Raw genomic sequence first — 14,868 nt, forward strand, 5'->3', positions numbered from 1 at the left:
AGTCCGATGACCATGGAGGATTCATTCTCAAGGCCACAGGGCCTCTAGAAGGAAACTGTCCAGGGACCCCTGGGCCTCAGCATTATGAGGGGCTGTTATGAGATGAGATTTCTGGGCTGCTCACCCCCAAGGCCCTGCAGAGAGTGTGGCATCACACGTATCCAGGCCACCTGGGGGATCCTTATCCAGTTCGGCCAAGGTAGATTTTATGAGGTATAGAGATTTGCTTCCGTGCTTTCCTGGAAGTGGCTGGGTATGGGCGCACACGTTCAGTGGTCAGGTGGTGGGCAGGTGCCTGGCTGGTCGCTACATGGTTAATTCAAATAACCGTGGGGCGTAGTAAGCATCGTTATTTGGTCATACATCTTGTGTGGCTCTGTTTGTTTATTTTAACTTTTTTATTCTCAAATAATGCCAAGCTAAGAGAAAACCTGCTAAACTATTACTAAGAACTGAGTACCATTTTCCAAGGTGAACCGATATTCAACATGCTGTCACGTTTGTTTTATCACAAGCCCTTTTCTTACATGTGTGTTTGCACACGGACGTTTTGTAACTTTTCTGAGCTGCTAGAGAAGAGTCTACACGTGGCACGCTCTATTACTTCTCCTTGCTTTTACACGTATTTTCTAACAAAAGCGAATTCTGCTATAGAATCTCTGCGCAGTTACCAAATTTAGAAAATGCTTTGATACAAAGTTTATTATTAAACCTGCATTGTATATTCCAGTGTTGTCAGTTGCCCCCATCATGCCCATGCTAGTAGTTCCCCTTTGTATGCAGGGTCAGGCACAGGGTCACAGGGTCACATGTTACATGTAGTGTCTGTTAGTCCACAACAGTTCCTCATTCTTACTAAGCCTTCATGTGATGGACATTTTGGGACCATATGGAGTACTTATTTTATAAGTACTTTACAGAACATTCCTTTACCAGGGTTTATGTAATATTCCCTCATGATTATATTCTGGTTCTTTGTCCCCTGCTGGCAGTATCAGAGAGGTGACATCGTGTCCTTCTTAGAATATCACATCCCGAATCTACAATGTGTATCTGCTCTCATTGGTGGTGCTAATTTTGATTGCTGGTCAAAAGGTTCTTTATTTTTTCAACTTACAGTTATGATGTTCATCTTGCAATTAGCACTCACTTGTGATCTTGCCTAAACCAACATTTACCATGGTGGCTACACTGCTTTATTGCCATTTACCTGTTGGCATCCTCTTGTAAGAAAAAGCCCTGTTTCCTCTGTTGTCTGTCTATCTCTTTATCTACCTACCTACATACCTACCTACCTACCTATCTGTAAATATTCTATCTACATGTAAATTATCTATCAATTTTGGTGTATATTCATGAATTCATATTTTAATCAATGGGCCATAATCCATTACCTTCTTTATTTCGATGCCAGCGGTTGCCCCTTCAAAATCTCTCTTGTGTCTTTTTTACATTGTCCTTGCATTCTCTTAAGAAACGTGCTTTCTGGTACAATGAGATATTTCAGGCTCATCTTGCATGTTCTGCACTCCAGCCATGGAATCAGTCCTTTCTCCAAGGACCTTTTTCTCTCTATCAAGAAACGGTATCGAGGAACCAAGATCTGGGTGCTAGATGTACTCATTGCAACTGGGTGTCACTGCTTCTCAGCGCTGTCAGCGGACAAAGCCAGTGTTGAGAAAACACATACATATATGCATTTAGTATGTATATATACATATATATACACAAATGACATATATGAAAATATATATGTATGTCTTTAGCAATCACAAATTCGTTCAACACCTAAATCCCGATCCAGCTCTACATGACTCTTTCTTGCTTTTCCCCATTTTCAAACTTGCTTCTTCCATAGTGAGAACTTCAGCCCCAATAACATCAGCACATGTACTCATATCTACAATACATAAAATTTGTTTCAGAATTTCTGGACCCAAAATACTATGAAAAAAGATAAAATCCTATTCAGAAGAGCCCACAGTTTATCTGCAGTTTCATTTCCTCTGGCCCTAAGTTATACATTCATGGTGTTGTATTCCACACTCACTTGTATTATATCTATTTTTTCCTTCAGTGTGATTACATATTTTCATTTAAAATTCAGTGCATCTATTTGTCTCTTCTTTTTTCATTGAGTTTGAGGCTTTCCCCAACATCTTTGTTGATTTTACATTTGAATATGTGGAATATCACTACACTTCCAAAAGTTCAGAGTCTGCAACACCCACACTCCAAGGAGTGTCTCCCCTCCATCCCTGCTCCAGCTTTCACTAGGCAAGCCCTTCAGTTGTTTATGTTAATCCTTCCCATCCTTCCTTATGCAAAAAATAATCAGACTAATATGTATTTTTTTGGTAAGTTGAGCCAGCAGGATGCTTCTGAAGTACCACAAGGCTTTGGCAGAGAATTGGCACCCTACACCCTCGGCTCCTTCTGCTTGTCCACATAGATCTAATGCAGGGCCATGCTGAATGACTTGATCCTTATTATAACACACTCTTTCAAACTTTTAAGAACTCCAACTTCCATCTTGGTTGTCCAGAATTCTCTTCCTATCTTCTATGTGTGGCCAACACTGAACCATCTTTCCTGACCTAGCTTACTTGCCACCGTCTCTAGGAAGCTCTCGTTAAACTACTCGGGAAAACTTATCATGTCTCCAGTGGCACTTGGCACGTGTGTCAACTACAACACTCGCTGACCTGACTCGCAATACTTGGTGCACTTCTATGTGCCCCTATGAGATGTTTGAGTTCCCTGAGAATTAGGACTTTGCTTGTCTCTAGTCATGGACATAGTGCTGACTGAAAAGATTTTTAAATGATTCACTAAATGGATAATAATCTTCTCCTTTCTGTATCTTACTGTATTTTGGATGGCTGAAGAAGGGTCTACATGAGATTATCTCTATAGGATCCTTACAACTCTAATCTGAGATGCTGAAAGGCAAAGTGATTTTTTTTTCCTTGACCAAATTCATCATTGACAGGAAGGGGGCGCCATTTAACAGTTTGTGGAGAAAAAGTTGCAGCTTTATAACTTTTATAGAAAGACTTGGTATTACTATTCTATATGAAACTGCAATGTATTTCATGTTTCTCTCTGATGTCAATTTACTTAGCCTCTGGCATTTGATTAATAATGAAGCTAAAGATACTTCATCTAAGCTCCATTGTAAATTTGTGTATAGCATTATTTTTATAAATTCTAGGTAGACTTATAAAAAGGTTAAGAATGTTGATAAGGAAAATGAGTAATGGTTGCTAAAGCCTCATCTTACTAAAATTTATTAACACATTTATATATGAACGTTTGTGTGTTTGATTTCACTGCAACGTCTTGAGGGCTTTCTTTGAATAAAAATTGAAACCAAAATGTATTTTTAGGCCTGTTTCTATCAAGATAAACAGCAACAGCAGGGAAAAAAAACTTCTGTTGGTTTGTTGTGACACAGCACGCACTTTGTATTAAGGTTGTGCCTGCACTTTAGGGACCTCGGTGCCTGAAACAGCTCAGAATCCAGAGTACGTGGAGGTCCCGTAACAAACACCACACGCAGCTCTGAGGTCCAAACAATTGACCAGAATGCTCCAACTGTCTGTTTTAAGGGTGAGGCAGTCTTGGTAAAGCCCCTCCATGATGTCTGCTCCACTTTCAAGGTGCCTGTTTCAATCTAAGTTGCGTTAACGGCCTGGGCCCAGCCCCACGAGGCATAAATAGAGCTTGTTATTGTAAGAGGCAACCTCAAGCCACTCTCCAGTGCAGTTACATAAATAAGACCAGGGCTGGCTTGGAAGGGATGTAAATCTCCGGCTAAAATGGGAGAAGAGGGAGCCATTCACTCGCAACCACAGTTAACATGCTGACGGAGTTTCCAAATAAACTTTTATCTCTTAAGACTGATTGCTAGTGATGGTGATAAAAATGAGCATGGGAATGTAGCCACAGAAGTGACCACACCTTTGCAGATTCCTCAAGATAGTTTTTCAGCTCTGTCTTCATTGGGCATTTTCCTGAAAGCAAGGCCAGGGGGCTCTGTGTCCTGAATGTAACTCACCTCTCCTGCAGACCGAGAGGGGGAGCGTTGCCCAGCCTCGGCTTCTCTTGCAGCCCCTTTCTGCCAGCCACAGAACACAGAGCTGAGCAGGAGAGATGCCTGCCCAGAGGACAGGTTTTAAGGCAGCCATTTCTGCTGCATCAGCGGTGCAAAGCCATTGTGCCTCAGGCTTCATTGTGGCACAGAAAAGCTCCAGGAAGTCAAAGGGAAGAGCTTCATCTTTGAGTGAGGGCATTATGGACACTGGGACAGGAGTCGGATTCCTGGCCCTGCCTGCACTTTTGGGGGCATTTTACAAGCCAGGAGATGTCGCTGGGAGATGGCCATTGTCAGTCTCGTAGACAAGTGACCAGGGCTGCGTATCTTTGAGGTGTTATCTTCTTCTAGCTTTTTGGTTTGTTTTCAGTTGATTTAGAATTTTATTTGTCCTTAAAATGTTTCTTTTTCCCTGCTGCCAGTATGCACAATGCAAAATAGCAGCAATGTGTTTTGTGTTTAGCTTATTTGATTTTCCCCTCAAAACTAAACTAAACTTTCCTGCATTAGGTTAGGCCTTTGCAGTTAAGATCAGTGATTATGAATTTACTGCTTTTCTCCCATGTTTAAAGATTCTGCACATCTTAAAGAAGTCTTCAGCACTCTCAAGGAATTTAGTTCCATTTATTTGGGTGACTTGTATTTTTTTCTCCCTTTGAAATGGATACTTTTTCCTCTCTCCTTTATTATGTCATATCACCAGTCAGGGAAAACTTTTTGAATAAACAAAAATCCTGGAATAATTAAAATATGAGCAGGCAAATATGATGTCCAGGGAAATATTTATAACCCGAGATGCAGATTCCCTTCCAATGCTAGTTGTCTCAGGGCACAGTAAGGAATGATGGGTCGGGGAACAGCACGCTGACGTGTAACTAAATAAGTAAATAACGGGAGTGAAGGCAACTGCTGTTTAACAGCTTCCCCTGTTACGTATACACTTTCAAACAAGCATGAAATGTGAGTCCCTGGACATCACTTAAAAGAACCAGAAATAAACAAAGCATGTGATCCCACACTCCTATTCCTCCCGGACAGGGAGAAAGCTTGGCTGGGAATTGGGGGTGATTTTTGTTGCCCTTCTGTCCCCTGCCTTATAAACACAAACCCTGTTGCTCAGAAAGCGTGGGTCGCGCTGCTGCTGACAGACCCATTGAGCCCGGAGAAGTGAGAGAAGTGAGGAGGCGAAGTGTCTGTGACCCGTGGTCCACCGCCTCACCTCTTAGTTTTCAAAGAATCGCCCTCCAGACTCAGAAACTTCCATTCCAACATCTGGGCCAAGTCAGCCGAGAGCCTGGGAGCTGGGTTTGCCAGTTCCCAAACGGAGCTCTTTTTTCACCTACAAGATGTATCGTAAGCTCCAGCCTGCAGTTTGGGGTCAAATGGGTGCCGAAATAATGGCACTTTGACACGGAACACATTCCTTTTGCATCAAGTGCATGTTAGAGCTTAGAAGGCTCATTGAGACAATTATCTTTTCTTACTCTCTCTTTGTCTACATGAGGAAACTGAGGCAGAAAACAGAGCTCAGAAAAGAGTTCGAGTTCCCTGATTCTTGGACCACTGTTTTTTAAAAATAGTTGTTTATTTTTAGAGAGAGGGGACAAGAAGGTTTGGAGAGGGGGAGAAACATCCATGTGTGGTTGCCTCTCATGTGTCCCCCACTGGGGACCTGGCCTGCAACCCAGGCATGTGCCCTGACTGGGAATTGAACCGGTGACCCTTTGCTTCACAGGCCCGTGCTCAATCCACTGAGCTACACCAGCCAGGGCTGGACCACTCTTTTATAATGACATTTAACTCTCTGGATAGTTCTTTGTTGCCATGTAGCAAACCACCCCTGAAATTAGTGGCTTAAAACAATGATGGATTTTTTTTTAATTTAATTTATTGAGGTGACATTGGTTAATAAAATTATATAGGTTTCAAGTGCACACTTCTTGCACTGTGTGCCCACCACTCAAAGCTATATCTTCCGTTACCATGTATTTGACCCTTTTTACTTCTTACTGCCCCCCGTCTCCTTCCCCCTGGCAGCCACCATACTGTTGTCTGTGCCTGTGAGTTTTTGTTGGTTTTTCTTGTTGCTTTCAGTTTTATGTGCCACATACGAGTGAAATCATATGGTTCTTGACTTTTTCTGTCTTATTTCACTGAGCATGTTATTCTCAAGGTCCATCCATGTTGTTGCAAATGGTATTATTTCATCTTTTCTTAGGGACGAGTAGGATCCCACTGTGTATATGTGCCACACCTTCTTTATCCGGTCCTCTGTGGAGAGCACTCTGGTTGTTTCCATGTCTTGGCCACTGTGAATAATGCGTTATTGTCACCGCCGTGTGTCTGGTTGAGCAGTTCTGCCGCACTTGCTAAGACTCACTCATGCAACTCCACTCATCTGGCCAGTCGCCTGGGTGCCGGCCGGGCTCCCCTGCATAGCTGACCTGGCTGGGCCTCTCTCTCTCTCTGCTGAGCTTTCACCCCAGGAGGTTTCACAGCAGGAGGACCTCAGGGCAGAGATCCCAGAGGGCAAGTCCCCAGTGTGTGGGCCCTTATCAAAGCTTTGCATTATCCTCTCTTTGCTGATGGCCCGCTGGCCAAGGCCAATCACATGGCCAAAGTCAGAATGAAGGTGAGAGAAGAGGACACAAAAGTATGGGTGTCAGAGCATGACTGGGTGGGGGCTGGTGCTGCAGAAACCTGCCCCACAGCTCACGGCAGCACTGCTCCTGTGGTGTCCTGTACAACAGTGGTTTTCTGAAAAACATTCAAAGGCCTGCCTTGAAAAGTAGATTTCTCTGGTCAAGATCATGCACAATAGCAGTAAGGTACTAACGTGCACCGGGCCCCAGTCCACGTGAAGAGAAGAGGAAAAGGACCAAGTGCATTTTGAAAATGCATTTGAAATTTCTTTCTTTGCGAAACAGCTATTGGCACCACAGAAAATGGGTTTTAAAACTCTGGCCTCAGGCATATGAGGAATGGCTCCTGGCTCCTCCCACCGTTCTTTCTCTCCCTCTGAACACATTTTTGGTAAACTTGAACTCAGTCAGCGGAGTCAGGATTCAATACTGATTTGTGGACACTGTGCATTTCCACAGTGACAGGGCAGGATGGCCCACCGAGGGGTAGATAGAGGCCGAAGGGCCTGCTGCTCTGTGAACAGGGGTGTCTTGGCTCAGCCCTGGGACGAGGAGACCTAAACCAGCTCTTCTACGTCAGGACAAAAGCTACTCCCCGGGACCTGTGGAGTCGCAGAGAACATTGTTCTGCCTTAGGAAGCCTGTTCCCAAATGTGTCAGACACAGAAGAAGAAGTGCCGGTGACATTCTTCCTACCTTTCTGGGTTTACTTTTAAAAATACTTCCTCCATGTTAGCATAGAATTATCATTTTCTTCTAAATATCCTTTAATGCATAGTTAATTCCATTTTAAAAAATGTAATGTATGCACAATGCAAAGAGTAAAGTCATGTAAATATATTTGCAGTGAAAATTAGTCTGTTTCCAGTCCCCAGTGTCCCCCGGAGGCAGTTGCCAATACCTGGTTCTGATACATCTTTTCAGAGATAGTCTGTGTTTATCCAGGACTATATTTACAAACAGCACCATAATATATGAACTACGATTCCCCTTTTAACTTAAGCTTTCTTTTTAACAATGTTATCGGAGTTCATTCTATAAAAATAGACAGATGTTTAAGTAAAAGAGCATCTAGTATTTTCTGCAGAAATTTTACATGAACTGTTGCAGTGACCTTAACTAATGCCCTTAGTTTCCTAGTTCTCAGATTCACATCTTTTTATTTTTACTGGATTATCTTTAGGTGATAAATTTTGACCGACTACAAGTGGCCATTGCATTTACATTATGTGTCATTACCTGGTACAGGTGGTCGAAGTGAGCAGAAGGACCTGCCCTTGGTCCTAGAACAGGCGCCTGGTACCAAGGTGGTGGCAGAAAGACAGCGGCCTGGGTCCAAGGCCGGTCCTGGCACTCTGCTCCATTCCTCTGATTCCGAGTTTCTCCTCTGGTAAAAATGGAGATGATCACAGCAGCTTTGCAGACAGTTATGATGGTAAAATATGAAAATATGTTTGGAGGTGTTTAATAATATTTAGATGTTATACAGTTATTATCCAACTCACGTTAAATGCTAATAGAATGGCTATAATCAATGGTCATAACTTTTTAAAATATACAATGGGTCTCTAAAGCACCAAACTGATGTCAAGAATGAGTGAAAATCTGAAAAAAATAAGTCTGGTCAATTGACCTTCCTTTGACACCTCTGCAGCGGTTTATTGCTACCAAAGTCAGCTGACCAGGCCGTGCAGGTGGACCCTGCCCACGCCTCCCACAACCCTCCCCTCCTCTTTACGTGCTTCGGCAATTCTTTTATTTCCTCAGCATTTTCTGCGGCTCTGGTCCTTTGCCCAAACAACTCTCTTCCTAGAGGGTTCTTCTTCCTTGACGAGCAGTCACCCCTCTGCACCACACACGTTCTCTGCACCTCGCCGGCAGTCTGGATCGGATGCCCCTCTCTCCCAGGCAGCGCCGGAGCCTGCGGCCTTGCACTGCTTCAGCGCTGATCCAGGACGGCCGGTGCTCGATTTCTCGGTTATGTTCCAAATACTACCCAACTCAGTAGGTATACGCAAAACACTTTCTGACGTATTCGTCAATGCACTTACAAGGAAGTCAGCAGTGCGGTGGACAGACAGCATTCTATGTGGCTGGGGGTTTGTGGCAAAGCCTCCACAAAGCCTTCGTGGGACAGGTAAAGGTGAGGGGACTGCACATAGCTAAATAATAAAGTGCCTTCTTTGAAGAAAAGAAAATCGAATGACTGTTCTTACCGTCAAGGAAGGGCAGTTATTTTATAATCTTCACTTCCAGTCTCTTTCTAGGAGAGCTCCCCCTAGCTGTAAAAAACCTGGGGAAGAATCCTGGGCACACTGGGTGGTGGTGGGTATGGGAGGGAGAAGGCAGCTGGGCCGCGTTTGGGGTGGCGGGTCTAAATCCAGTCAGAGACCAGGGTGTGGACAGGCCTAGCCCCCTGCTGCGTAATGAGGTGTGGTGCTGAAAAGGACTATAGGTTTGGGACAATCAAGATGCACCATTATTCCCCAGGCACTGTGTGTGTGGTGGGGGGTGGGGAGGGATAAGTACTGAGAGTCTGGAAGATCTTGAGAAGATCCATGGTGTGAAATTCGGCCTGTCTGGTTTGCCAGCAGGAGAGAGATGGAGACATAGTGGGAAGAAATAACCATATCTACTCAAATTCCTTGGATCATTTTAACACAAATCATTTAAAAGATCCCTATGATAAAACACCATTTTGATTAAAGATCAACACTGCTCTTTGTTATGGCCCTTTAAAAAAACTTTTTTCATTCTTCACACTCTGTGCCTCTTTATCTCTCTCTCTTTATCTGTGTATGTACGTGTGTGTGCGTGTTTGTACAAGGGTGTTTTAAGGTATTTCTAGATGTAGATATTCAGAAAAACTAAAATTTTTTAGAGACAGGAAATCTCCAAATGCTATTAGTTACTAAGTAGGGGTTATATGACATTTAAGTGTCCGTAAATATTTTCGAGATTCATTCTCCTAAGTTTTGGACTAGTATATTGCTGCCCACGTATGTGAACAAAGCTGATGAGAAAGCAGAGTCCATATTAGGCAACAGATTCACCACCAATGACTTTGTTAAAGTAGTTAAAGTGGCGAGATTGAAAACAATCGGTATTGAACGTGCATTGAGGTTCGTTTCTGGGTTTCCACCTTCATGTTCAACCGTTTCCCTACAGGCTGGGGTGGCAATGAGATCCTGTCAGGAGGAAGTGTCTGTAGAAGGGTCGGGAAGATGACGGGGCTGGGTTCCCAGCTTATGATGTTTCAACTAAAGAATTTGTGACTTTATGATGGTGGGAAAGTGATACTCACTCTGTGGAAACAGTACTTCAAATTTGGAATTTTGATTTTTTCCCCCCTGGGTAGTGATATGCTGTATGATGCCCTCTCAAGATGATGGGTGGAGGCAGCAAACTGTAGCTCCCAGACAGCCACACGATCGGAAGGGTAAGCAACCCCCTACTCTAGCAGGGGTGTCCAACCTGTGCCCACAGTCTGCATGCAGCCCGGACGGCTGTGAAGGCAGCCAACACAATTGTAAATTTACTTAAAACATTATGAGATCGTTTTGTGATAACCTGTCATAATGTATTTAATGGATGGCCAAAGACACTCTTCTTCCAGTGTGGCCCAGAGATGCCAGAAGGTTGAACTCCCCTGCCAGTCAGTGAGTGTGCTCTGCTGCCGGAGGTGTTTGGCTATTGTGTTCTGTGCATGTTTAAGGTAGGCTAGGCTAAACTATGATGTTCAGCAGGTTTAATATACTAAATACACTTTCCACTTAGGATGTTTTCAATCTATGATGTGTTTATTGGGACATAACCTCATCGTAAGTCAGGACATATCTGTACTCTGCCTTTTAGATTGAGCAAGTTGATATAACCATATTCCTCATATGTGAAAAATTCTTGGAAGATCTCATTTCCCAAAGAGCCTAGGTAAGAGGCACTCATCTAGACTGACACACAGGCCCCTTCAGAATGGGGAGCCACTGACACTGACCCTCCTGAAAGACAACACAGCAAAGGTTAAGGGTTGGGCTCTACTACATGAACTTCAACTTTGTCATTTGTTAGCTATGGAAACATGGGCAATGTACTTAATTTCTCTTACTGCATATTTTTTTACCTTTAAAATGTGTATGTTAGCAATATTTATTGCCTGGTTGTCACGAGGATCAAATGGGGAAATTAATATATGCCTAGTATTTAAAAAGTGCTCAATAAACGTTGGCATCAACAGGAACAGACTCATAGCTACAGAGAACAGACCGACAGCTGTCAGAGGGAAGGGATTGCAGGGCTGAGTAAAGGGATTAAGCAAGAAAAAAACAAAACTCATAGACACAGACAACAGTATGGTGATTACCAGAGGGAAAGGAGGTAGGAGAGGTAGAAGAGGGTACAGGGGTGTAAATGGTGATGGAAAAAGACTCGACTTAGGGTGGTGAACACAATGCAATGTGCAGATAATGTATTATAGAACGGTGCACCTGAAACTTATAAAATTTTATTAACCTATGTCACCCCAATACATTTAATAAAAAAAAGAGAAAATAATTAACAGTGTTACCATCATATTTAGTTTAGGCATCAGTGTCATAGTATAGTATAGGTTTGTTTTATTTTTAAAAATAGAGTAATGCATGCAAGTAGTTTAAAGATTCAATTAGTTCTACAAGATTTATTATGAAAAATATTATAGGAGGTGGCTGCCCCCTCTCACTGCCCTCAGAGGACATCACTTTCAATTCATTTTGATTTTTTTTATATTGACCTCCCTATCTCTAAATCAGAGCTTCTCAAACAGTAAGCAGCAAATAGACCACAGGTGTGGGGCGATATTGATCCTCTCTGCCCTCAGGGGGATCACGTAGAACCTGGGGTGGCCTGAGCCCGCCTGGTTTCTTCCAGTCTCATTCATTCTTTTTCATTTATCCTTGTGTGCCTTACAAATGTGTGTGTGTGTGTGTGTGTGTGTGTGTGTGTGTGTGTGTGTGAGAGAGAGAGAGAGAGAGATATCCTAAACAAGGTTGGAAAGCACTGATAAACATAGTGCTATTTGTAGATGTTTCAGTTTAGGCATTATCCATTGACTTCATACACAAATGCACACACACACACACTTCCTGTTTCTCCCACCCTTCCAATATATTTCTCATAATTTTGGCTGTGTGAATGTTCTGTGCTTCTTGTATTATTAGTAAGTAAACCCTGAATCATAATTTCTTCTCCTTTGCTGTACAATTTTTTTTCATTTTTCTTTAGGGAATACTTATCTTGATTTTTTTTCTTTGTTTAGTTTCCTATGTACTTATCACTAATTTAGTCAAAATACTTTACTGATTGTCAAAATCTGCAAGTATCCTTTAAATTTTGTGTTCTAGAAAAAAATCTCATCAAAATTGTGAGCCTCTTCTTCTAACAGATTAGAGTGTTTTCTACTCTTGGTGTTCAAGCTGTCACCCTAGGTTACCCTTCATTATCCTGGGGACTTTTAATTCTGGTGTTGGTTGTCCTCTCACTATATCTAGGTCTTCTCTTCTGGTCACTTCCTTGTCTTACTGGGGCCGTCACCCAGTACCATTACCAGAAAAAAGGGATTGACAGGAGGTAATATTTTTAAAGACTGTGGCACGTCTTTGTATGTCTTTATTCTAATGTCACCTTTGATTGAAAGTTTGGTTGGGTATAGAGTTTTCGGCTGCAAATCATTTGCCCTCAGATTTTAAAGCTCTGGTTCATTGTCTTCTACCTTTCAGCTCTGTTATTATGAAATCCAAAGCTATCTTTGATTTCCCATCTTCTGCATGTGACTATTTCTCTCTGGAAATGTATATAATGTCTGAAATTTCAAACGGTATAGTATTTGGTATGGGCCTGCTTTTACTCACTGTACCAAATGTTTGGCAGCAGCTATCCTTCAGTTCTGAATATTTCTGATATAGTTTTTCACTGACAACTCAACTACCTTCCTTCCTTTGTATTAGCACTTCCTTTCTAGAACTCTTATTATTGACATGGCAAGAATTCTGCACTGATTTTTAAGTTTTCTTAGTGTTCTTTCCCATTTTCCACCTCCTAGACAGTTTGTTCTTCTTTTTGGGAAATTTCCCTAACTTAGTCTTGCGATCCTTTTTATTGACGTTTTTATTTCTGTTATTATATTTATTTCCAAGAACATTTAAAATTGTCAGAATATCTGTTGTTGAAAAGTACATCCAGTTCTTATTTTATGAATATAATATATTAATAACATTTTTGTTCATGTTTTTATTGCATATTTTTCTATGATCTCTAAGTTGCCTTTTTTCTTCATTTGCATTTAGGCCTGTATCTTTCATATTAGCATCTTTTTTTAGTGGTCTGATTGTTTTTTTAGAGCAATACTCTTAAGGGGTGATGGGAAATTCTGAATGCTTCGGTGAAACGTGTTAACCAGAGTCTCAAAGTAGAGAGGTGATCTAAGGGGGCTGCTTTGTGGGGGGAATCTCTGTGCCAGTGCCTCTGTATCTTCCTTCTTGGGCTAGTCAGGTTCCCAGAGACAATTTCCAGGCCTTTCCTTGCAGGACATAGGTTTGATTCTCAGTGTTCTCGAATTCCAGTAACAAGAGACTGGAAATGGGACAGTAGGGTGGCTCTCAGCATCTAGCATGTGTACATACACATAATCTCAGCAACTTCAGTGAGGTAGCCGCATCCTTCACTGTGGTTGTGTTTCTGCCCAGCTACATTCTGACTAGACCTGGGAAGAAATCTGGGCATGCGAAGTGTTTTTAAGCAGATTTTCAAGGAATCTTTCACTTTTTAGCCCTAACCTCACTTCCATAATTAGTGCTAAGAGCTGTGTATTCCTGGATTTTGTGGGGTTTTCTGCCATAAATTTGGCCACCTTTTAGCTTTTCCTATTGCCAACTTAGAATTTATATTACTCAAGTTTCCTAAGTCATTTCATCCAATTTCTCATCAGATTCCAAAGTTTTGTTGCTTCATTTTCTTTCTTTTTCTTATGGTTTTAGGCCTTAAACATATTTTTCATCAGGTTATTTTCTTAGGTTTCAGGAAGGAGCAAAAGTGCATGCATGTTTGGTTTGCTGCCTTCACCTGGAGATCCAACATAGCCTTTCTCCTTTTATCTCTTTGATTATTCTGTCCTCTCAGGCCGTGATGTCTTTCTGTTGACCTTTCTTTCCTTCAGTGGGGCCCAAACTTAGCCATTGCTACAACCTCAAGTCTTCTTTAATATCTCCATTCTACAGGGCCGTTCTCTTTGCCCTTACAGCATTTTCATTTCTGTCTACTTAATACCTGGATTTTCACATGCCACTGCTGCTGAATCTTCTAGTACTAGTAAAGCTAATAATAAACTAATGTAAATTGATACTAACATTTACTAAATATTAAGCACTATTATAACTGTTATGCGTATTTTCTCTTTATCTCATCCGTACAACTCTTTTCATTAGATGTTATTGTCTTTATTGTACAGTTGGGAAATCGAGTTACTTAGAAGCTGCATGGGGTGACCCCCTAGTCACACAGCTCATAACCGATGAGATTTTCAAATGCAATGTCTGATTTGAGTGCCCATGTTCTTAACTATTCATAACAGTTATAAGAAGAAAGTACTCTTACGTCTATTTCACAAGTGAGGATAGACTGGACAAGAGAGTTTTTATGATCTTCTGCAAGTTGCTTTATGACTGGTAGGGGACGAAACCGGAGTTTTAAGGTAAGTGCAGGACACGGCACAACCAAGTAATGCTTCATTACTAAGTATTGTCCTTTTCTAATTAGCAAAGCATTGTGTCTCACTGTGTCAGTTTTCCACTAAATTATTGACGAGCTGATTAAATATATGTCACGTGCTGCTTGTGATATGTAACGGTAAAAATATATTTCTAGCATTTCAGCATTCAGTGACAATTTGAGAATATTAAATCCACTGCCTTATTTGGCAAATTACAGGTGATACTGAAAAAAGCCAAGTTGTCCCCATTTTCACTGCTAATTTACTAAAGAAGCTCTGTCCAAACCCAAGCATCAGATGTGGTCTTGCTCATACGTAATAAAATACCTTTCAAGTGACTCATATCGTTAGCAACTTAAAAACAAACAACATTTTTTTCTAGAGTGTTC

This window comes from Artibeus jamaicensis, unplaced genomic scaffold, assembly GCF_021234435.1.
Source record: "Artibeus jamaicensis isolate MK-2021 breed Jamaican fruit bat unplaced genomic scaffold, CSHL_Jam_final contig_465, whole genome shotgun sequence".
Lineage (NCBI taxonomy): Eukaryota > Metazoa > Chordata > Mammalia > Chiroptera > Phyllostomidae > Artibeus > Artibeus jamaicensis.